This window comes from Marmota monax, unplaced genomic scaffold (assembly GCF_021218885.2).
Source record: "Marmota monax isolate L192 unplaced genomic scaffold, Marmota_monax_Labrador192_F-V1.1 WCK01_AAM20220418_F8-fsc00011, whole genome shotgun sequence".
NCBI lineage: Eukaryota > Metazoa > Chordata > Mammalia > Rodentia > Sciuridae > Marmota > Marmota monax.
The window spans coordinates 24,242,924-24,266,656 of record NW_026693082.1 but is presented as its reverse complement, the minus strand read 5'-3'; positions in this window follow the sequence as shown (position 1 = coordinate 24,266,656).

Below are 23,733 nucleotides of genomic sequence, written 5' to 3'. Positions count from 1 at the left end.
GTAGCAACCCCTCTGGACTACATTGAATAGATGCCAGTAACATCATCAGCCCAAAGTGATTCTAGACATTATTAATGTCCCCTGGGGAATAAAACTGACCCTGTTGAGAGCCACAGTTTAACTAGTTTAAAATTTTGAACTAGTTTAAAATTTTCCACTGAGCCATAGTAGTAGGAGACATGAGTATCTTGTGATTTTATATATATATATATATATATATATATATATATATATATATATATATATATATATATAAAACACCTTTCAATTCTGTCCTCTGCTTTCCCTCTTCAATTCCTTAGACTAACATACAGTCTTCTTATCGCTGATGACTTCTGTATCCTCCTAACTGATCTCCTCTAACCCTTCTTGCCTTCCAAAAATCTGTTCTCTACACTGTAGCTACAGTGATCTTTTAAAAATGTATTTGTCTTGTGCCTAAACCTTTTGGACCTTTTCATTTTGTTAGGATGAAGACAAAATCCCTCACTGACTGACGTGGCTCTGTGTGATCCAACTGTCTGCAGCCTCCTTTCCCCCTGCTGTTCACTCCCTCGTCCTCTGGGCTTCAACAACCCAGCTCATCTTTCATCCTCAAGCGGGCTGTGATTCATCCAGCCACATGGCCTTGGCACATGCTGCCCCTTGGCCTGACATTTTCCTCCTGCATATTCTCTTGGTTAAAGCGTAGGTGGTCATCTGTCAGCTCAAGCATCACTTCCTTGGGGAAGCCTTCTTGACCACTCAGAAAGAATCAGGCTGCCCTGCCAAGTGTACTAGTATCATTACAGAGGGCTCCTTTATAGCTCTCATCACACATATGATTTCATACTAGTGAAAAAATGATGCTGTTAACATTTATCTCCTTTTCTGGATCATAAGATATAGGATGCTAGCACCAATCTATTTCCTCCTTATTTTCCACATCTTTCCTTCTTTTGTTCCTTCCTTCCGCTGCTCTGCCCCTTTTTTGGGGGGGGTGAGGGTTACAGGTTCACCTGAGTCTGCTGAGCTAACATCTGATCCTCAGGATCCTCTAAAATACTTCATCTGTTCTTTAGTTATATATCTTTTAACAAATCTCCCTTGCTAGTAATCCACCATTACCTGCCACCACCTCTCTTTCTGTGGGCCAAGAAATCTTTTGAAAGAATGCAAGAGGCCAGACAGGTGCCACAGGAAGGTCTTTTTCCAAGATGATGAGGAAGGAGCCCCAGTCTTTTGTTCAAAGCAAGGAAATCCTGAGCCTTCCTGGCACATCTCAATAGCAGCAGCTGCCCAGGGCTCTTGGCTACACAACTGATAATTTTAAAACTCACTAGCAAAAAAGGAATTTCTAGTTCATTATAGCACATGATTTTTTTTTCCAGACAAACTCTAGCAGGGTTTTCAGCAGTAGGCAAAAGAAAGTATATTTGATGATAATGACTGATAGTGGTATTGCTGGTGGGTCGTGACCTTGTCTGGCTCCTCAGTTTCTGGTTTGTGGTTCTATCCCAAGTCTATAATGACATATAAAATAATAGACCACTTCTCTTGGTCCTTCCTCCTCTTCACAAATCACAATTCTCAAGAAAATACATCGAATTTATAAGATCTAAGTATGTCAGTAAAAATATACATCACTCAATAGATTGCTACTGATTCAAGACCTCACACCTCGTGTTCAAATTAAGTCTGTTTTCTCCACTCTGTTCCACTTTAAACAATCTCTCTCTGCTTCCGTTTTTGTCTTTTTTCCACTTTAGTCCCTGTGGACTGTTGAAATTCACTATTTCTGGATGAAAGCTTCAGAAAGTGTTACACACGGAGGACTAATGAAGCCATGAACTCTTCCCATCTTGACCAGACAGTGCTGGGGATGCAGGGCGAATAAGCATAATGCACGAACAATAATGGGAATTTGGGACAGATCTCTATAGGTCCTGAAGCACTTTCACCTCTATTATTGCAACTCAATGACACTTAGGGGATGCAAAGAGAAAATTCAAGGCCACTGGCAGAGATGATAGAGATGTTCTCCTCCACTAGAGATTCCATCTTACTAGGATTTCCAGCGTAAACACCCGAGGTCACACTTCTGTTTGCTCTGCAAACTCAAGGAAAAAAATGCTCACTGAGAAAATACACAGAAGAGCTGGGTGGGGGATTTGGTGGCTGTCCCTGTAACTTGTTTAAACCCCATGATTGCCAGGATTGCATCTGTTTTGTTCAACATCATATTCCTGGAGTCTACCAGAGAGCTTGGTATTTAATGTTCCCAGCAAATATCTGTTGATCTTCTTTGTGCACAGCAAGTAAACATGGCATAGGCTGAATGGGAAGCCTCCTGTGTGGATGGGAAGTGGGAAAGAGAAATAAATGTTATTAATATATATATGTATTGTTTTCTTTATAGATCTTTCTTCTTCAATTTTATTGTCCTTCCTAGGCTGTCTTAAAGACACCATCTTAAATCATGACTATTATTTCTACTGTGCATAACTGGAGAAGGAAGGACACAGGGCTTTGTTTCCCTGGCATCACATGAGAAACTACTCAATCCTTTCTCTGTTTACAAATACCCTTGTTTCCTTTTTTGTGAAAAATTGTTTTGTTTGTTCTTTTTAGATATATATGACAGAAGAGTGTATTTTGACCTTAAATAAGCTCACATCTATCTAACCTTGTTGGGCTATGCTGTTGGGCACAAAAACTGTGCTACTGAAAACATAATAGTCTAGTGTAGTATAAAATAAGGTTATTTTTAGAGAGATATTTAAAAGAAAAGAATTGCTTGCATAAAGTCAGCAGCTAAATTAACAGAACTGATCAGTTCTTAATTTATGGGAACAAATTAAAAATTTCTTTTGGCCTCACATGGCACTGAAGAACTGGAGGCCTTAGTTCTAGTGTAAGACTCCTGGAGCTCAGGGAAGAAATTTTCATCTTTATCCATCTCTGTTTGTCTTCTCTACTAGGATATGGTAGACATCGTATCAGGAATAGGATATGGACTCTTTCTTAAGAAAAGGAGCTATTCCTATATGAATACATGACCAGTATTAACACAGCCTAATGTACAACCACAAGAATGGGATCCTAATTAGAATAAGTTATACTCTGTGTGTGTAAAATATGTCAAAATATGCTCTACTGTCATGTATATCTAAATGAACAAACAAAAAATAAAATAAAGAAAAGGAGCTATTCGTTCAGCACTAATTGGATGCCCAGCCCTTCAGAATGTCAATAATTGAAAATGCATGGTTGCTTTTGTAGAGCTGAAAGTTTGAATGTAAGACTAAGAATGTAAGTAAGGATGGTATCTCACACAGTCTAAAGGCTGGGTCCTCATAATCTTCAGAAGCTCAGAGTCTCTATCATCCTTTGCCTCTCAGGCTTCTTACATCTACTTCCTGCTTACATGGCTTTAGCTTACCTCCCCGCTTTTCAAAGCTAGACAAGCACTTCACCACTGATCTACGCCCCCATCCCTTCTTCATCTTACTTCTTTTTCCAAACTATATCATACAGCTCAAGCTACAAAATTAAAACAACAACTACAACACACACATACTGAATTTTGTGGCTGCTCTAAAATCTCATATTTATTATGTGCATGATCTAGTAGAACCAATCCATGATTTTTGAGTCTGAATCACTTACGACTAATTTGCTGTGTGATATTGGTTAGAATACTAAACTGTGTCCATTTTGTTCTGCATTTGTGGCTTGAAGATGTTCTTGCTTACGGCACAACATAGACCCAGGAGAAATTCAGGGAAATACAATGAGGATGAAGCAAGTCATGTTTCTATACCCAATGGTAACCAAAGAAATTTAGACTTGCTAAATATTTCATTGACTCTGTTATCACTATTGATTGTGAGCTGCAGCAGTATTTTCATATACCAGGAAGAAAGTAAACAAAAGAATGCAACCAATGAAACTAGGACACAATGCTTCTTTTCACGTCCATTTTAATATGCATACCAATTTCAGAGATGTTAGAATGTGAATAAATAAAACAAAGCATATGTGTGCATCTTTTCTATTATTAGAGCCAGTCATGTGTGTGTGCCCAAAGCAAGCTACCTTTTCAATTTTATGAGCAAGCATTATCAATGACATGAACTATTATTTTGAAAGCATTCTTTTTTTTATTACCATTATTATCATGTGAATCCTGAAAGAACTGAAAACTCAGAGCTTGTGACAGCTGTCTTCATCAGTGGTGGGTGGACATGATCCAACACTCAGCGTTTCACTTACATTACAATTTTATTCAACTTCCATGAGCCCATTTATTTATTTTAAATCCAGTGATTTTTTTTTTCTATGAGAATTTCTTTTAAAATAACAGCCACTCTTGGGCGCCTCCCACAAATAGCCATCCTCACACACTAGCTGCTGACTCGGCACAGACAGTTAAACACAGCCTTTCCCAGGGCTGTGCTGGCTTCTCTGGTCCTGCACGAGGGACGCTGAGGTAGTGTGGGTCAGGATGCTGCAGCCCTAGGCCGTGGTTATACAAGCTCATCCATCAGATGCTGTCAGTCTGTGTTTACAGATGCAATGAAGTTTATCTTTTCCAAGAGGAAAACAGAAAAGTGTTGTCTGCCTCCTTTTTCCAGTTTCTAGAAGGAAACTGCTTGGTGCAGAATGCTTACATCCAAGTGGATGATGAGTTAAGAGCCACTGTGATCACTTCCATAAGAAACTGAAAGAGATTTTGGTGGTTTGCTTTCTTGTTAACCAGCCTCACTTTGAGCTGTCGGGATGGAGAGGCAGGGATGGAGAACATTCTCCATTCCTTGGTTGATACTTGCAACACTAGTGATAATTTACTGAGTGCTTACTTTGTAGCAAGAACTGGTCTAAGCAAGTCATAAGCCTGAGCCCCTTCTAGCGCATATAATAGGTAAATAATTTTATTAGTGCCTTGTCACAGGTAAGAAAATTTAGTGTTATATGTTGAGTGGTGTCTTCCTAAAGGTAGAATCCTAACCTGTAGTACCTCATAATGTGACAGTTTTGAAGACAGGGTGTTCACAGTGGTAATTCAGTTAAAATGAGGTCATAGAACGGGACCTAAACCAATAAACTGTCATCCTTATACAAGGGTGAAATTGGACACAGAAACAGACATGTAGAGAGAAAGCCGTGGTAACATGAAGACAATCATCTATAGCCAAGCAGAAAGGCCTATAACAGATTTTTTTTTTTTTTCTCAGCCCTCAGAAAGAATCAACCTGCCGACATTGTTGGTCTCCAGAACAGTAAGAAAGTAAGTTTCTATTGCTTAAGTCATCTAGTTTGTGGCACTTTGTCACAGCAGCCCAAGCAAGGTGATCTACCAAGGTTATACCATTTGCCAGGCATCACCCAGATAACAGATATGCAGCTCACTCACAGATCTTGGTGTCTGAATCTGGAACTTGGGATCCATTTAACACTCACTATAATGCCTACAGGGTCAAAATAGTCTTTTGTTGCAGGCTTTTTGCTCCATGAAAATGATGAGCCCATGAGTGTTGGGTTGGTGGTTCCCATATAATTTCAGTATCACATAATGTGTGCTTGTCTACCATGTTATATTGTTGTGAAATATTAGTTATACCATTATTCTCCAGGGAAAAGCCAGAACCAAACTGACCTTGTATGAAGGCCTACACTAGAGCCAGAGTTAGCACTGGAAACAGACTTCAGGAATGCTGTCACTCGAGTCCTCTCTGGATCTGATGAGTAGAGTCACTGTGACATTACAACTGGTGTGCTCTGTCTAAAGGCCATCTAAAATCTTATTAAATTATATGCCTGATCATGTCATTCAATGCTCAGAAATTTGGTTGAACATCCAACCTCTGGACATTCAGAATAAATCTATAATCCTTTGTCTACATTCAAGAACTCACAGAGCATTACCCTGGCCTCTGCTTTCAGTCCTCACTAGAACATCCACCTGTTTTCTCCCCAGGTACACACAGGGAAGGTGTGCATACACCCCAGTCCCTGCTGCTGCCTACCCACATCAGTCTGAGATTCGCTGTGTACTCTCTCACATGTATGTTCTAGTTATAAATATTTCCTTGACCTTAAACTTTCTATTTTTCTCTCATTACACATTGACATATTGGCTACTTTACTCACAAAGTCTAATTTAAACCCCACATTCCCCAAAGACATTTATCCCATCTTTGTTATTTCCTCTTTAAGTCCCAGGTCTATTTTCCAGCCTACCTCCTAAGGGAGACAATGATGACACTCTTATCCCTGTGACAGGCTGGTAGAAGGCAAGGCCTTTGTCTTTTCAGCTTTTGTGTCTTCCAGATTTAGCATGCTCTTCATACAGTTGATAGGCAATGAGTTTTCGTTGAAATTAAGAGTCTTCAGGTCGCCCAGCAAAGGCTTTCAAACAAGCTCCAGCAAATCCACCACTCTTCAGAGATGAAAAACAAAGGACAAAAAGCAAAAATAAAAATGTGTGGCTTTTGTTTTCAACAGAGTCAGATCATAAAGCGGAGTAACTCTTTCTCATGTTTTTCCTGGAAGACAAAGTGTGGGCATATGATCACCAAGTGTGCTTTGTGGTTTCAATTTCATTGTCTACCACTTCTAAGGTTGTATTATGTTTCTAGATGTAACTACTTTGAACTCCAGGAGCAATATCACAGAATAGCCTGGTAATAATTCCTTTACTTTAGGCCAGAACATGGTGGCTCAAACAGAAACAACATTTGATATCAAATTGGAAGCTGCGTATGGTCAAAGTTTATTGTCTTTCTCTAGATTGCTTTCTTCTTAAGAAATGTGAAAGCATCATGAAAGTAACATGCTTCCCAATTTATAGGCTTCACTGAGCTGACTTTACAATTTCAAACCACTCTTAGCCAGGCACAATGGCACAGATCTATCATCCCAGCTATTCAGGAAGCTCAGACGGGAGGATCTCAAGTTCAAGGCCAGCCTGGGCAATTTACCCAGACCTTGTCTCAAAATAAAATGAAAAATGGTTGGGCATATAGCTCAGTGGCAGAGTGCTTGTCTAGCATGTAAGAGGCCCTGGGTTCAATCCCCAGCACTAAGAAAATATTGATAAATAAATAAAACCACTCTTGATCCTTGTGACTTTTTTTTAAATTGGTGCATATTAATTACACAGAATAGTGCATTTTGTTGTGGCATATTCAAACAGACATATAACATAATTTGATCAATTTCACTCCCTAGTACCTCTGCTTACTTTCTCCCTCCCCTGTCTCTTCATTCCCTGCCTTTACACTAATGGTCTTTCTTCTACATTTGTGACATTTTTCCTCTTACCTTCCATTTATGAAAGAAAACATATAATACTTATCTTTCTGAGTGGTTTATTTGACTTAGCATGATGATCTCCAGTTCCACTCATTCCCCTGCAAATGACATAATTTCTTTCTTTTTTATGGATAAATAAAACTCCATTGTGTATATATGCCACATTTTCTTTTTTTAAATTCATCTGTTGATAGACACCTAGATTGATTCCATAACTTGGCTATTGTGAATCGTGTCGTGATAGATACAAATATGCAGGTATTAATTAAAGAATGAATTATTTCAGGTAGATACTGAAGAGTGGTATAGCTGGACCACCTGATAGTTCTATTTTTAGTTTTTTGAGGAAACTTCATGTATGTAACTTGGTCTTGATAGCAGCAGCTTTATTAGCAGAATAATCCAAAACTTATGTCTTTTTTTCAGGTGAAAAGTTTGTTTTGAACTGGGTAGAATTATTCAACCCTAAGTGGCAGCAGGATGTATTTGTTAAGTGTTTGAAACCTAGAGCCATTTGGGGACAAATCCTGGTTATAGTAACTTACTGGGTTGCAGGGACTCTACATATGACTTAAATTTCTGGACTTCAATTTCATTATCTATAAAATGGGGATAAATGATTGTTTTGTAAGATTTTTTATGATAGATTCATAAGTGAATACATAGGAAGCATGTTATTAGTACCCAGAACCTAGTAATTGTCACAGTTAATGTCAGCTGTTACTATTTCAGTGTGTGCTCTTCTCTGAAGAAAGGGCACAGAACATTGTTGGTTATGTTACGAACTCCATCTCAAACTGGTTTCCCTTTGTTTGCTTTTTCTTTCTTTTCAGAACATGTTGGAAATTATAAGCAAACATGCAAGTGATGTATGTATACTTAGTTTCACATGCAACCTCGTTGTTATTTCCTGGCGTTCTTCCAAGATATCTTACAAGTTATCAATCTCGCCAGCACAGAGTGTGTTTTTTGACCACTTCCCCTTTGCAATTAAGGACTGTGACCACTCGCTTACGCACAGACTCAGACCAGCAGCCTTAACCCCAAAGGAGGTCAGAAACTCCCAGCTTTCCCCGCCGAGGGGGCTAGCTGAGAACCCGATACCATGTGTTTTAAAGCTGTGGCTAAGGCTGAGACCATAGGAACTGGGAACACCCACCAACACCCTGTTCCCCCAGCCCCACTTCCTTGGCTTCAACGCCATCAAGCATGGTTGCAGGACGTTTGTCAATGTTTTCAGTGGATTTCGGTTTCTCGTGTTTATTTTTGAGTTGCTAAAGATTTGGAGAGAAGACAAACAAATAGCCAAACAGACAGGCAAAGAAACAGATGGCAGACACTCCTGGACGGACCAGCACTGTGAACAGAAATGCTCAGGATGATCTGGGGTCATGGTGATCTCCATGATGGTCCAGAACCCCAGGATTTGGTCAGTTGCTCTACACATAAAACCTGCCCCAGACACAGCAAGGAGGCTTTATTTGCATAGGAAACCAGCCAGTCTGGCTTCAAAGATAGTAGGTCACAGTTGGTGTGATGAGTTTTCCTGTTTACTGAGTACCTTCATGGAAGCATCTAGGTGGGGGCTGAAGGTGGTTGGGTAGAGGCATCTTTCCTTTTTCATTAAATCCAGTGCTGTGCCTCTGTGGTTGCTTACTGCATTGATTCTTCCCAATGGAAAGTTTAGAGAGGCAAGGCAAACTTACAGATATTTCTCTTCTGAAGGTGTGGGAGGACTTAGGAGCAAGGCTGGCTGGGCTGATAACAGAAAGGGCAGACTGCATTGTGAGGCCCACAGGCTTTCCCAGCTGGGCAGGAACACATCCCCATCTGACTTCATGGGGATGCCTTCATACTATTTACACATACTCAACCACATGAACTAAAGTCCACGTGGGTAGATGGAAGCTATGTCCATGATGTTTGCCACTGTCTGCCCAACATTCATCATAGTACCAGGTACATATGGAACTCCTACTTCCAATTTGTTGAATGAGAAAATAACATCTATAAGTAGAGTCACTATATATCAATTGGGATGACCTTATTTAAAAATGTAATATGTTGCATTGTCTTCATACATACATCTGTGTTTGCCAGAACAATTATGCTAGTTTTAGTCCTAATTAATACAGCCATTGCATCTATTATCCCTTTTCTATCACTAAAGCAAGGACAGCAACTCTCCAAGACCTGGAGAGAACATACATATGAGGGAGCATGTGCAACCTGTGTGCAATTTCCTGGAACAAGGGACTCCAAAGGCTCTTTCATCCAGTTTGAAGAATCTTGTAGCTTGCAGGCTTCTCTATTCAAGACTGATTGTAATTCCTTGAGAGCTTGGAGTCTTATCTCTCCTTGGAGAGAAGCTTAAAAGTTTAAAGGAACTGAAGTGTTGAATCTGGCGAGGAGCAGGTTGAATGGCAAACTTAAAGATTATGAAAGACTATGCTCTTTTGGAGACAGTGTTGGCTGCAAGAGTATAAGTTATAGCTTAACATAGGAATCAAGGGCCTTACTATTTTACCTTTCCATCTAGTAATTCTTCTGGGAAGAGAGTCTAAAAATCAAATATGGACATTAGCAAAATATCCATACTCCGTAAAGTGCATCACATCATTTTGAGAACCAAAAATTGGAAACAATTTGAATGTCCAGCAATAGTCAAAGGCTAAGTAAATTATGGGGTGCTGCTATTAAAGTGGAAAGCATGACATTTATTTGCGGTTGCTTTGATACCATGGATAGTTTTTGTCCCTAAAGAACAAACCACTGAATTTCTAAGTTTAAAATAAAAAAAAAGTGAAGTGTTTAATACTTATCCATCCCTAGAACCCTTATTCTTTCTTCCTTCGACTTTAATTTCAAGGAGTTTTAATGATTAAGTGGTTCTAGAAATAGGATAAGGCTATTTGATGTGTAAATAATTTATGATTTAAAATCAAAAGCTTGGTGATTTATTTTTAGTGTCATCAAACAGCTGTGGATATTAAAATAAACATGATGATAAAAAATAGCACCAAACCTTTATCTATGAAGGTTTTATTTATAAAAGGTAGTTACTGATATACATATGCTGAATTATTTACATTTATTTTCACCAGTGAGTGATTATGAATAATTGCTTTCTTCTTGATGTTTATCTTTTTATAGAGATATGTACTAAGTTTATATTGAATTAAATTTACATTAAGTATAATTTATGTTAAAATTATCAAAGCTAATTAAAATCACAGTGTGATAGAGCTGGGTCAGCTACAAAGAACTTAATTGATGGGAATTGTTTTTTTAAATGCTTGAAGTGAGCTCCTTGGGTCAAATTAATGACACTTTCCTCCCAAGAGCTACGGGAAAAGAAGCTGGGGGGAATTTTCTCCCTGAAAGGGTTAGTGGACCTGAGGAATGGGAAATTTTGGGCCACTGAATACCCTTTGTGTTCTAAATATCTTAAATTATGGAGTCAGAGCAAGGACATTTTAGGGCTGCAGCAAGAAATGGGTCACCTTATTGCTTGGCCACAGTGTTTTTTCCTGGCAAGTGAAGTGGCTCAACTTCCTGTTCCTGGGCATTTGTAATAATGCCTTCTCTTAATAGCTGAACTGTTTTTCACCATCTCTCCTCACCCAAGTCCCCTCTCAGTATGCCCATTCCCCGATTAGAGATCTAGTTCTGTCTCAGGTGATTTAGATCTCTGGTAGCTTTCCATGCATGATATAGTACTAGACATCTAAATCATGCTGATGGATTATTTGACAGTTTTAGATAGTCACCTAAGCAAAACGTTTTTGTGCCTTGGTGTTTGTTCTGACCCCTATTCTTAATCCCCAAGGCTCAGTAGTCTCGGAGAGATAGATCCAGCCTAAGGCAGGCATTGGGATAGAGCAGAGGAGTGTTCTGTGGTTGGAAGTAGCCTTTGAGGGTTCTCAAGATATGGTTAACTATAGGAGTAATAATATGGCAATCTAGAATAGAAAAAGGAATCAATCACATACTTGTGGATGAGCAATACAATAAAGGCAACTTTTGAATAAAATTAAAGGCAATTTATCATTCAGTTCACGAATACTCTTTTTAAAAAATTTTTGTTGTAGTTGTAAATGGACAAAATGCCTTTATTTGTTTATTTTTATGTGATGCTGAGGATCGAACCAAGTGCCTCACACATGCTAGGCAAGTGCTCTGCCACTGAGCTACAGCCCTAACCCTCATTAATAGTTTTTTCAAAGACCTGAAAAGAACAACTAGGGGAGGAGAAGTTTATGTGAAGGCTTGTGCTTTCAGAGAACTCAGTCCATAGATGGCCGGCCCCTTTCTTTGGGTCCTGAGGTGAGTTAGAACATCATGGGGGAGGTGTGTGGTGGTGGAAAGCAGCTAAGAACATTTCACCAGGAAACAGAGAAAGAGAGAGAGGGTTCTCACCATGGATAACATGTAAACCTGAAAGTCACGCCCCAGTCACCCACCTCCTCGCGCCACACCCCACTTACCTACACTTTTCACTCAATTAATCCATTGAAGTGGATTAATGCATTGGTTAGATTAAGGTTCTCAAAATCCTATCACTTCATCTCTAAACTTTCCTATGTTGTCTCACCCATGAGCTTTTGGGAGATACCTTGTATCCAAACCATAACAGGGGTGGTACACAGAAGAAAGTATCTTATAGAGCAGATATTTTATTCCCATAGACCAAGTAATTCTTGGACCAGAAGCATCATTTTTTCATAGCTACCTGCATTTTCCTGGAGCCAAGCTTGGAAGAATTGTCCAGGGCTCTGGGAACCACTCAGGGCTCCTCTGGCTTCCCTGGAGTAAAGTTGGATCCTGGGGTTCTAAAGACTAGTTTATTCTGGACAATAGGAGAGGAAGAGGCAAAGAGAGAGAGTATCAACTTAATTTTTACATTTTGAATGAAATTGTCCATGGAGGAAAAATAGTATCAATCTGGGGGCAGGGAGTGCCCTGGGGTTTCTTCTAGCTCTGTGCTCAAGATAAGGAAGAAGGATGCCAGGCAAAGGGATCCTCTCTCCACTGAGTACCACAGATCAGGTGCCTTAAACAACAGAAATTTATCTTCCCACAATGGAGACTAGAAGTCCGAGATCAAGTTGTCATCAGGGCCCAGGGGAGAACCTGTTCCATGTTTTTTTCCATGCCTTGTACATGGCTGTCTCCCTATGTCATCTTCCTGTCTTTATAGTCTCTTCCCTCTGTATGTGTTTGTTTCTATATTTCTTCTTATAAGTACTGTCAAGGTCAGATTAGGGTCCATCTAATGAACTCAATTTAAATTAATCTCCTCTATTAATACCCTTCTTACAAATACAGTCACATTCTGAGGTATTTGGGGTTAGAAATTCAGCATACGAGGTGTGGGACAACACAATGAAGTACTGAATTTCAGCCTGCAACAAAACCTGTTTAATTATTTCTGACTATGGTAAACTCTGGCAAAGGAAGATTCCATAAGCTCTAGTATTGATAGGTCTGGGCTCCTCACCTTTTTCACCAGTGGAGGAAGTGGTAGAGAAACTCAGCCAGCAAAATTGACATGCAACAAAACAGTGAAAAGCAGGTCTTCTGTTTAGCAGCGGGTACTGAATGAACAACCTACTCATCCCAGCCTAGATGGGACCTGCTTTCCCAAATGAAGCTGTGAAAGAGAAAGCAAAGTCCTAAGGTGAAGCCAAACAGTCTGAAATTATGAAGATGGGCAGTTTGACTGTGTGGTTGAGCCCATTAATTATAGTGTGTCCTGATCATGTTTATTTGTCTAAACTCTTCTTGGTGTTGCAAAACAACCCCCCTTAGACATAAAACACCAAAATGCAAGAGCTCATGGAGCTGTTGTCTTCTTCCCATCCTCTGTGGCTGCAGGTCTGTGGTGGGGAGGCTCGTCCAGACTGACAGGAAGATCTGAATACAGGGAGACATACTGTGTCACACTGGGGTAGGTGCCTGCAAGATGTGAGTTCAACTGGGTCACATGGAAAGACACCTCCGAGAACAGTTATGGGGTGTATGAATGGAGAGGTCCCCAAGATCATCTGCCACCTCCTCTATCATCTGTCAAAAGTTTTGCAGGTTAAACTGATGAATTGGGAGATAGGGGGATGATGGGAAAGAAAGGGAAAGACTCTCAACTCATTTCCTAAATGACTTTTTCCCTACCCCAGACTGTGGTAAAGTAGAGCGGGGACCAGCTGGCTAGCTTTGTTTGTTTAAGTTGTTGACTAATCTCTGAGTTCATGTGCTGAGTTGGTTCATGAAGTTCTTGAACTTTTATTATCCTTGTACTTCTGGCACAGTGAAAATGAAATAAGAGACTGGTATTATGTTTAAAAGAAGCCTATGGTATACCTTTGGAGAAAGAAGTTCAGGGGATTAAAGAAAAATGTATACAATATTCTTTGAAGGCTACTCAGTGCCAGCCTCTGTAATAGGCTCTAAGAAAAAATGAAATTTAATTTCCTCTGAGTTCTAATTTCCTCTTAGACTATCTCCAGAATGGTTGAATCATTGATCTTCAGTGTATCTGAAATGTAATACTTTTAATGCAAGATATTAATCAGCAGATGTTAATCAGAGATTTTAAAAAGCCAGTATAGATCTGTCCTCTCCAATGTGGCAACTTCAGGCCATGACTGGTGAGGAACTGGGGAAATTTAGCACTTTGGTTTTACTTGTCAAATGCCCAGTATCCTCAGGCATATGTATCTAAAGGCTTTCATATTTAGCAGCACAGATATAGAGCACCTTGTCATTGCAGAATGTTCTACTGGATACAGATAATGAACAGCCAGACTGATAGGAAGATCTGAATAGGACCTCTTTTTAATTTTTTAAAAATTTTTTGTTGTTGATGGACCTTTATTTTACTCCTTTATTTGTATGTGGTGCTGAGAATCGAACCCAGTGCCTCACACACACAAGGCAAGTGCTCTACCACTGAGTCACAACCCCAGCTCCTGAATAGGACCTCTTAAGAATATTTTTCAAAAAAACAAATGCCAAATGTCTTCTTTGATATAAGGAGAGTAACTAAGAACAGAGTAGGGTCGAAGAGCATGAGAAGAAGATTAACATTAAACAGGGATGAGAGGTGGGAGGGAAAGGGAGAGAGAAGGGAAAATGCATGGAAATGGAAGGAGACCCTCAGAGTTATACAAAAGTACATACAAGAGGAAGTGAGGGGAAGGGGTAAAATAATATAAGGGGGACAAACGAATGTCAGTAGAGGGAGCAGAGAGAGAAGAGGGGAGGGGAGGGGAGGGGAGGGGAGGGGGGATAGTAGAGGATAGGAAAGGCAGCAGAATACAACAGACACTAGTATGGCAATATGTAAATCAATGGATGTGTAACTGATGTGATTCTGCAATCTGTATATGGGGTAAAAATGGGAGCTCATAACCCACTTGAATCAAATTGTGAAATATGGTATATCAAGAACTACGTAATGTTTTGAACAGCCAACAATAAAAAATTTAAAAAAAAAAAAAAAAGAATATTTTTCATACCACTATGGTAGCAAACACCTATAATCACAGCTAGTCTGAAGGCTGAGGCAGGTGGATCATGTTCAAGATCAGCCTGGGCAATTTAGCAAGACCCAGACTCAAAATAAAAAATAAAAAGTACTACAGATGTAACTCAGTGGTAGAGCACTTTGGGTTGAATCTCTGAATTTTTTTTTTTCCATTTTAAAACGTTTTTCAAACTTCAGTCAATGACACCTCTGAAGGGCAATTAAGATGGGCAGTTTGTTTGTCAGGACTGGATACAACCTCACAGATTACCCAGATTAACTGCTCATCTGACGACTAACCCACTCTACACCATTTCCATGCAGCCTCTGTCCATGATGGGTTTTACAATTCCAACAATAGACATTGCCTTTCAAGGCAGTTTGGTTTTTATCAGGGAACCCCTTATAGTCCCAAAATGGTTGAAATAATTCAGTACAGAGTTCTGAGAAATGCTCATTTTTTAAAAATATGAAGGAATTCCATAGTCTTACAAATAGATGAGTCAAACAATTTCCATCAAAATCACATATGAAAAAGAGTAAATGTCAAATGTGAATGCAAATGTCAAAAATAAAGTGAGGTTTTGCGGTCCTCTGCCCACTTGTCCTGAGGTTTCCTCTCATATGCTGATAAGAATGAAAAAAAAAGTTCTGATATGCTAACATAGCTGATCAGTTGGCTGATTATTAATATTGATCTATGTCTTTCTCAAAGATTTTACAATTTTTATTTCAAAAATAATTTACAATTGAAAAATGGATTTTCCAAAAACAAAAAAATTAAACTTAACTTTTGTGTCTTGAGGGTTCTGTTCAGTCATGATATAAACGTCCTTATAGACTGTCTGTGCTAGAGAAAGTAAGTGTACTGATGTATTCCAACGTTTTCTCAAGGTCTGGCACTGTCAGTTTTATGCACTAGATCTCAGCATTATCCAACTGTGACATACTGGCTTGTGACCCAGTCGCCATACTCTGTTTTCCTTACTTCCCTTGATAACTTTCCTGGCTCCTCCTCTGTTTCCCCCTACCATTTCGAACTGCCGTTGGTACATAACCTTTACTTCTGGGAGGACCATCTCATGGCTTCAACTGTTCTCTCTTCATACACACTGGTTTTATTTTCAAAGACAAGAAGCTGAATGACTCTTCTACTTAGACTTGTAATTACTCTCGCTAAGTAAAGTGCATAGCCTTTGTGATAGCGTCTTTCCTCAGTGTCGTCAGTACTGACTGATTTTAGCACAGGGGTGCACACTAGTTGTCCCAGCTATTTGAGAGGCTGAGGTGGGAGGATTCCTTGAGCCTAGGAGTTTAAGGCCAGCCTGGGAAATAGGGAGACTTCACCTCCTTTTAAAAAAAAAATCTGACTAAGGAGTTCATATATATTAACTTATATTAAACTCATAACAACCTCGTGAGTTTCATCCCACCACTGAAACACACTGGCTGCATGAAAGAAAACATTGCATAGAGTCCACCCAACCAACAGAGTCCAACATAGCCTGGATTTGATCACAGAACATGTGGCCTCAGTGTCCCCATTTTTAACCTCTTTGTTTTAGGGCAGATTTCCAAATTTTTCATTCTGTAGTAGAGCTTGAATACTCACATGTTTAAAACAATCCTTTTTTTTCTATTCTCTCTTTTGCACAGGGTCCTCCAGTACAGCCTGTGTGCTGTTTCATGAAAGGCAGTTGTAATTGCAGAAAGAATATAGGATCTGTAGTCAGCACTGAGGGCCTCTCCTCAGACAACCAATGCAACCTATATGAACAAAGTTCCATTAGAATATCTCAATTTTGGTCTTTTCTTCTACCTTTCCCAGAAGGCTAACAGTGCCTTGTTTGCATGTGTGTACCTGATACCTGTTTGTTGTGATAATATCTGCCACACTGGTTATTTCTAAAATGTGCTTACTCAGAAATATCTCATGAGTATTTTGACATATGCATTGCAGCTTCAGTATTTTAAGATTCAGAAGGATCCACTTCATTCAACAACATTGATTTAAGTACCTACTATGTGTCTGGAATTTGCTAAGCATTGAAGGTACAAATAGTGAATAATATAGATTCCATATCTTAATGACTCTTATCCAAGTCTGCTGGGGAAGATGACTAGATAAATAAAGTCACTGTTAGGAAGAAAGTGATAGGGTCAAGGTGAGGAAAGGTCAAAGAGAGAGGGCTTTTGGGAAACTCTAGGGATTTGGGGAAAGCCAAAAGGAGGTAGAACCTGGGCAAAGACCAGGTTGAACAGGAGGTGATTCAATCAACAGAAACAGGAGACTTCACAGTATTCTCACACCTGCAAATGTGAGGTGGAGCTCATCCAGGCTGCTCTATTCCTGGGTTCTCATACAGGGACTGGCAGCAACCCGTGGGCCATCTTTGATTCCTTGTTTGTTCCCCACCTTCCCATTGCCAGTCTGTCACCAAACCCAATGGGATTCTGCACCAGAGTGACTCTGAGATCCATCACAGCTCTCTACCCCTTTTGCCCACCATATGTTCCATGCCAGATTTGACAGTGACCTATAACTGACTCTCCACTCCAGGCTTGCTCTGTCCATCTTTTACCCTCCCCTGATCCATTTTCCACACTGCAGCCTAAGCATGTTCTAAGTTGCAAACCAAAACATGCTGTTTCCCTGAGGGGAAAGGGTACTTTCAATGACTCTCCATTGCTCTTTGAATAAAATGCAAACTTTTATCATAAGAGACAAAGACTTTATATGACTTGATCCCTGCTTATTTTTCTGGTCATGTCTTACCCTCATTTGAGTTATACTAAATTTTCAGTTCCTTGAGTACACCCTGTTTTGCTCCTTGGCCTTGATATGTGTGTTTTCCCACTTTGCTTGGATAACTATTACTCATCCCACAAGTCTCATTTTAAATATGGCTTCCTCCAAGAAGTCTCTTCTGGACTCCCGAGTCTTTAGGTCTAGGTTAAGAACTGTTTCTCTCATGTGCTCCCAAGACACATCTCACTGATTATACTGTATGGTAAGTGGCTGTTTGCTTGTGTAACAACAGCATGTTAAAGTGGGAACCAAAGACTAGGTGGTAAAAGCTTCCATATTTCAGAGAAAGATGCTTGCACAGAAGGAAGCCGGAAGTGAAGTTAAAGATGTACATGATTGAACTTGAAGTAATCAGGAAATAACTTGAGAGGGGCTTTAAGGTAAGTAGTTGGAAGTTGGAATTTGTTGTGAAGTTCAAGGTGACAGAGTGGAATTCGTTCCATGTCTAAGAAGTCTAAAAGTACTTGGTTGTGGCTGGAGCTGCCTGTTTGGTGGCAGAGCTAAGATGAAGCTTCACATAATGAAAACAAACTATGTTTTCATTGACAACAGGGCTGAAATGTGTACCAGGGACATGATGTGGGCAGCCAGGGAGGGGACAGTCTGAGGGACTGGATCCAAGAAGGCTTCCTGTGAGGCAGGCTGTGTCCAGAAAAAAAAAATGAGTTGTACTAATAGTTTCAGAAATTGTGGAGGAGGGAAGGAATTGTAGGAGTTGGCCAGGGAAAGGGAGCTTTAGCCAGATGTTTCTAGAGGGAAAAGCTTCAAGGAAAGCATAAAAGTGCCCCTTTAAAGAGTTAACTCTGAACACTTCACCAAGCCCAGGGAGCCTTGGGTCAGATTATAACTTTATCAGTCAAGTAAAACCCCATTTGTATGAAGACTTGGATTAGGTATCAACATACTTTATATACAAAAGAGATATAAAAATTGTGGTATATTTGTGTATTAAGAATTGTAATACAAAAAAACCAACAACAAAGTACATGTATAAAGGCATAAATTGGTGTGAACATACTTTTTATATTCAGAGATATGAAAAATTGTGCCCTATATGTGTAATAAGAATTGTAATGCTTTCCACTGCTGTCATGTGGGAAAAAAAGAATCTTGCACACAGAAAACATAATAAATGTTGGTTGTGTGAATAAAAAATAAATAAATTAATTAAATTAAATTAAAAAAATAAAACCCCATTTGTTCTTTGTTATTCCTTACCCCAACCTGTCCAAAGCAGCCCCTCTCACCATCAAAACTTTTCTAGACTGATAATTCTGAACTGTGGCAGAGAAGAACTTTTAACTTTAAATGGAATAATGTTTTTATTATTAAACCGATCCCTTCTTTGAATTATTGAACTGAATGTGTTTTCAAGATTAAAAGTGTTCAGAGCATTTCTTAAGTGTGAAAACAAAAATTATGAGACCTGCTTGAGATTTCCAGCCAAAGAAACAGAAAAAATAAAGATTGTTGAGTAGTTCTAAGGTCTTTGGATTTTGGCAGTTTGATTAACGTGCACCTAAGTGGGATCAGTGTTTGGGAATTTCTGACCTTTCAATCTATGAGTTCAAGTTTGGAAAATGCTCATTGTAATTACTCAGATGTTGTTTCTTTTCCATCTTTTCCTTTCCTTCTGGAACTCCCAATTACACACACATTAGACCACTTGATAATGTTCCACGTATTTCTCATGTTCTATTCTGATTTATTTTCTAATTATTCTTCCTTTATTTGTTTCAATTTTGAAGTTTGAATTTCCTTTGAATTCACTGATTTTTATTTTATGAGACCCAGTCTGCTATTAAGTTTATCTACTGAATTCTTAATTTCAGATACAATAGTCCTTTTACCCATTGTGTTGCTTTCCACAATTTCAGTTACCTGCAGTCAGACATGGTCTAAAAATGTTAAGTGGAAAATTTCAGAAATAAACAATCCATAATTTGAAAATTACACTCTTCTGAGTATCATAACAAAATCTTGAGTTGCCAAGAGGTGAACCATTCCTTTGTTCAGCATATCCATGCTGTATATGCTACCCACCCACTAGTCACTTAGTAATCATTTTTGTCATGAGATTGACTATCACAGTATCACAGTGATCACGTGGTATCCAGTTACACTTATATTGTAGCCTAATAGTATGTTTCAGTGCCTACATCATTCATCTCACTTTATTTCATCACATAGATACCTCGTTTCAAAGATATAATACTTTATACAACTTTATTTTGGGGCAAAGTTTGAGATAATACTAACTAATTAAAAACCTATCAAAGTTCCTTCCTAGAAAATTAGATGTAAAAATTACTATAAATATTTCTAGCATTGTGCATAAAAGAGATAGACAGCTATTGTCAGGTGCATTTCTTTCAAATACTACAAGGATATTTTTTTCTTCCTCTATTTCCCATCAAATTTTTCCTGATGTTCAGCAATTTATCATTAGAAATGCACACCTTTAGGAGTAAGTTAGTATATTTTCAGAGACTTACCAACACAACACTTTACTTTAATTGTTCACTGATCAAGTCAATGTTAATTTGTTATAGTTTAGTAGTTAATTTGTGAACTTAAGGGAATGTGATGAGGACAGGTTGCTTGTAAAAAGGGTAATAGGCATGCTGGGTTAGATTTTTATGGAAGCCAGATTTAGGTGAGAGTTTTCATTGAGTCTACAGAGAACAAAATCAACCTTGACCTGAAATCAGAAGAGGTAGAAACACAGAGGAGAAAAAGTGATCACAGTAAAAAAGACAAAGCACACCAGCTGGGGAGGGTTACTTGGGTTGACCCCATCTCCAGGGCAAGATATTTTTATGTACTTATTATTCATTCCAGTAATTCACATTTAAAAAATTGTCACTAGTATGAAGGGATGCATAAGTATTTTATGATGATCATGCTTATAAATTAGTTAATTGGTTTCAGATTTGGCAAGTAAAATCTGCCTTGAGAATCCAGGGATATTCAAGTCCCTCATACAAAATGATATGGTATTTGCATATAACCTATGCTCATACTCCTGTATATTTTAAATCGTCTCTAGATTTCTTATAATACTGAATACAATGCCTACAAATCACTTTATTTGCATAGTATTTGGTGTGTAGTAATTTAACCTTTTCTTTTTGGAACATTCTGCAATTTTTTTTCCTAAATGTTTCCATCCATATTTGGTTGACTGCACAGAGGCAAAACCCCTACAGAGGGATGACTGTATATTACACAGAGTCCTGGCAGGAAGTAAGTGACAAATCCAAAGTGAAGAGACTTTGAAGAGTTGTGGTCAGGGTTGGACAAATTAATAAGAAATGATGAAAAACCTTGGGACTAGAAAAAGTAGTATGCTTTCTTACACCGTAGAAGGCTGACTAATGCCCTCCCAAGGATGTCTGTGCTCTAAACACCAGAACATGTGAATCTGTTACCCTATATGGCAAAAAGAACTTTGCATATGTGATAAAGGTAAGGATCTTAGGGGGAAAAGATAATCATGGATTATCATTTTTTTAAAAAATATTTTTCAGTTGTTGATAGATCTTTATTTTATTTATTTATATGTGGTGCTGAGAATCAAACCCAGTGCCTCACATGTGCCAGGCCAGTGCACTACCGCTGAGCCACAGCCCCAGCCCACATCATGGATTATCTTAATAGGTCCTATGCCATCACAAGTCTTCTATTGAGAGGAGATAGTAGAGTAAGAGAGAGATGTCTGGACAGAAACAGAGGTCAGAGATTGGAGCGATAAGCTTTGAAGATGAAGGAGCTGCAAGCAAAGGAATATAGGTGGTTTCTAGAACCTGGAAAAGGGAGCAGAAACTCCCCTAGGGACTCCAAAACAACAACAACAACAACAGCCCCAAAGAGCAGCCCTGCAGACACTAGTAGACTTCTAACCTCCAAAACTATAAGATAATATATTTGTTTTCTTTTAATTCACTAAATTTGTGATAATTTATTACAGCACCAACAAGAAGCTAATAGATACTCCTTGGTGCAAAGGGATAAGGAGAGAGGAAGGTGTTACCAGAGCCTAGACAAAGCTTTATCTGTAGAGGAGGAAAAGCCAGATGTAGCCATGACTAAAATCTCAATGAGGCTAGGGTCTGGGATGGGAGAGAATCAGGACATTGGTTTCTCTCTTCTTCTGCCTTTATCAATAGATCACTACCCATGCCTCCCACTGGAGCTTGCTCGGTCACAGATCAGGAGAGCTCAGGCAATGAAGGTCAGCCTTCTAGGCACAGAGAAGAACAGAGGGCAGAGCATAAGTCAGTGAGGAGAGAGGAACTGAGGAATGGAGAATAAAGAGAAAAGCAAGGTTCTTGAAATATGCCATCCATGTCATTATAGTAATCCTTATTAAGACATCATATGGGAAAATTTGTATCATAATATATTTCTACCCATTTATTAGAGTTTGGGATATCATTGTATTTATTTTTTTTCTTTTTCTTCTTTAACCAGAAATTACTACTGTAGTATCAACAAAATAAAGAAAAATAGATATACACAGAAGTCATAATTTTGAATGGTGTGATCACATAATTGTTTCTAGAGTAACAAACACATCCCACAATCTGTTTTTGGGAGGCCTCCAACAACTTTTAGTTGTCACAGAATTCTAAGCCTGGGTATCACTCTCATAAAATGTAATATGTAACCAAAAAGTTAGATAATATGATTTAAATATTATGTTGTAAATATTAAATTTGAAGATACTGAATCTAAATTGAAAGTATCTCCTTTTCCATAAAGATGTGAATAGTAATGGTAAATGTATTGTGGAAATATTGACAACGTGAATTTTCAGAATCAGAAGTTGGAAAAACATTGCCAGGTGCTGTGGGATCTGCAATCCCAGTGGCTCAAGAGGCTGAGGCAGGAGGATCACAAGTTCTAAGTCAGACTCGGTGAGGTCCTAAGGAATTTAATGAGACCCTGCCTAAAAAATTAAAAATTAAAAAGGGCTGGTGATGTGGCTTATTGGTTAAGTGCCCCTGGGTTTAATACCTGGTACCAAAAGTTAAAGGACTATTATCTTTTCAATGAAGATAAGACTCAGAATCCAAGTTTATCCTGTACATATTCAGAGGAAAGTAAAGTGGCAAGATATGGGAAGCTGAATCTGGATTTCTAGTAGGATATAATGATAGGAAAATCCTTGTAATCCAGCCAAAAACTTCACCTCTGAAGAAGAAAAGTTGCTCTTAAATCAACTGAATGGGTAGAAATATAGAAAGGGAAGATTTGTAAAGTAATGACCAAATAGTTATGGAGAATTTTGTTTAAATTGTCTATTAGGAGAATATCATGAATGATGGACTTTTTATATCACTAGATTAAGACTACAAAACATTTATTTACTCTTTTCTGTAAAGAAAGAATGATGGTTAATTTTATGTGTCAAGAGGGCTGGGCTGGGGATACCCAGTATCTGACTAAACATTTTTTTCTGGGTATGTCTGTGAGGGTATTTCTAGAAGAGAGAAGTCTTTGAATTGGGGGAACAGAGAAAAGCAGAACCTCCCCAATGTGAGTAGACCTCATCCAACCGATTGAGGGTCTGGATATACCCTAAAGGTTGAGGAAGGGAAATTCATTCTCTGCTTGACTGTTTGAGCTGGGACATCTGTTTTCTCCTGTCCTTGGTGCACCTAGTTCTCAGGCCTTCAGATGGGAATCTGTACACCTCTGTGGCTCTTAGACCTTCAAACTATATACCAGTGGCTCTCGTAGGTCTCCAACTTGTAGACAGCAGATCATGGAATTTGTTAGCCTCCATAATCATGTGAGCCAAAGACTTATAATCTCTCTTTCTCTCTGTCTCCATGTATATTCGTGTTTGTATAAAATATTTGTTTACTCTTTATTGCAAAAATAGCATGGGTGTTCATTCAAATGATGCAAGGTAAAGATGGAATATCAAAGACTTATAAAACTGAGGAAACGTGTGGAAGTGGTGAGATGAATGGATTGTATAGAAGTAAGTCGACATTTGAAATGATAAAGTGTGATCTTTCATGAATGACTTCATCCTGTTAGCATTACCAAACCTTTCTGTGCTTTTGTCTTGATTTATGGTGTCATAATCCAA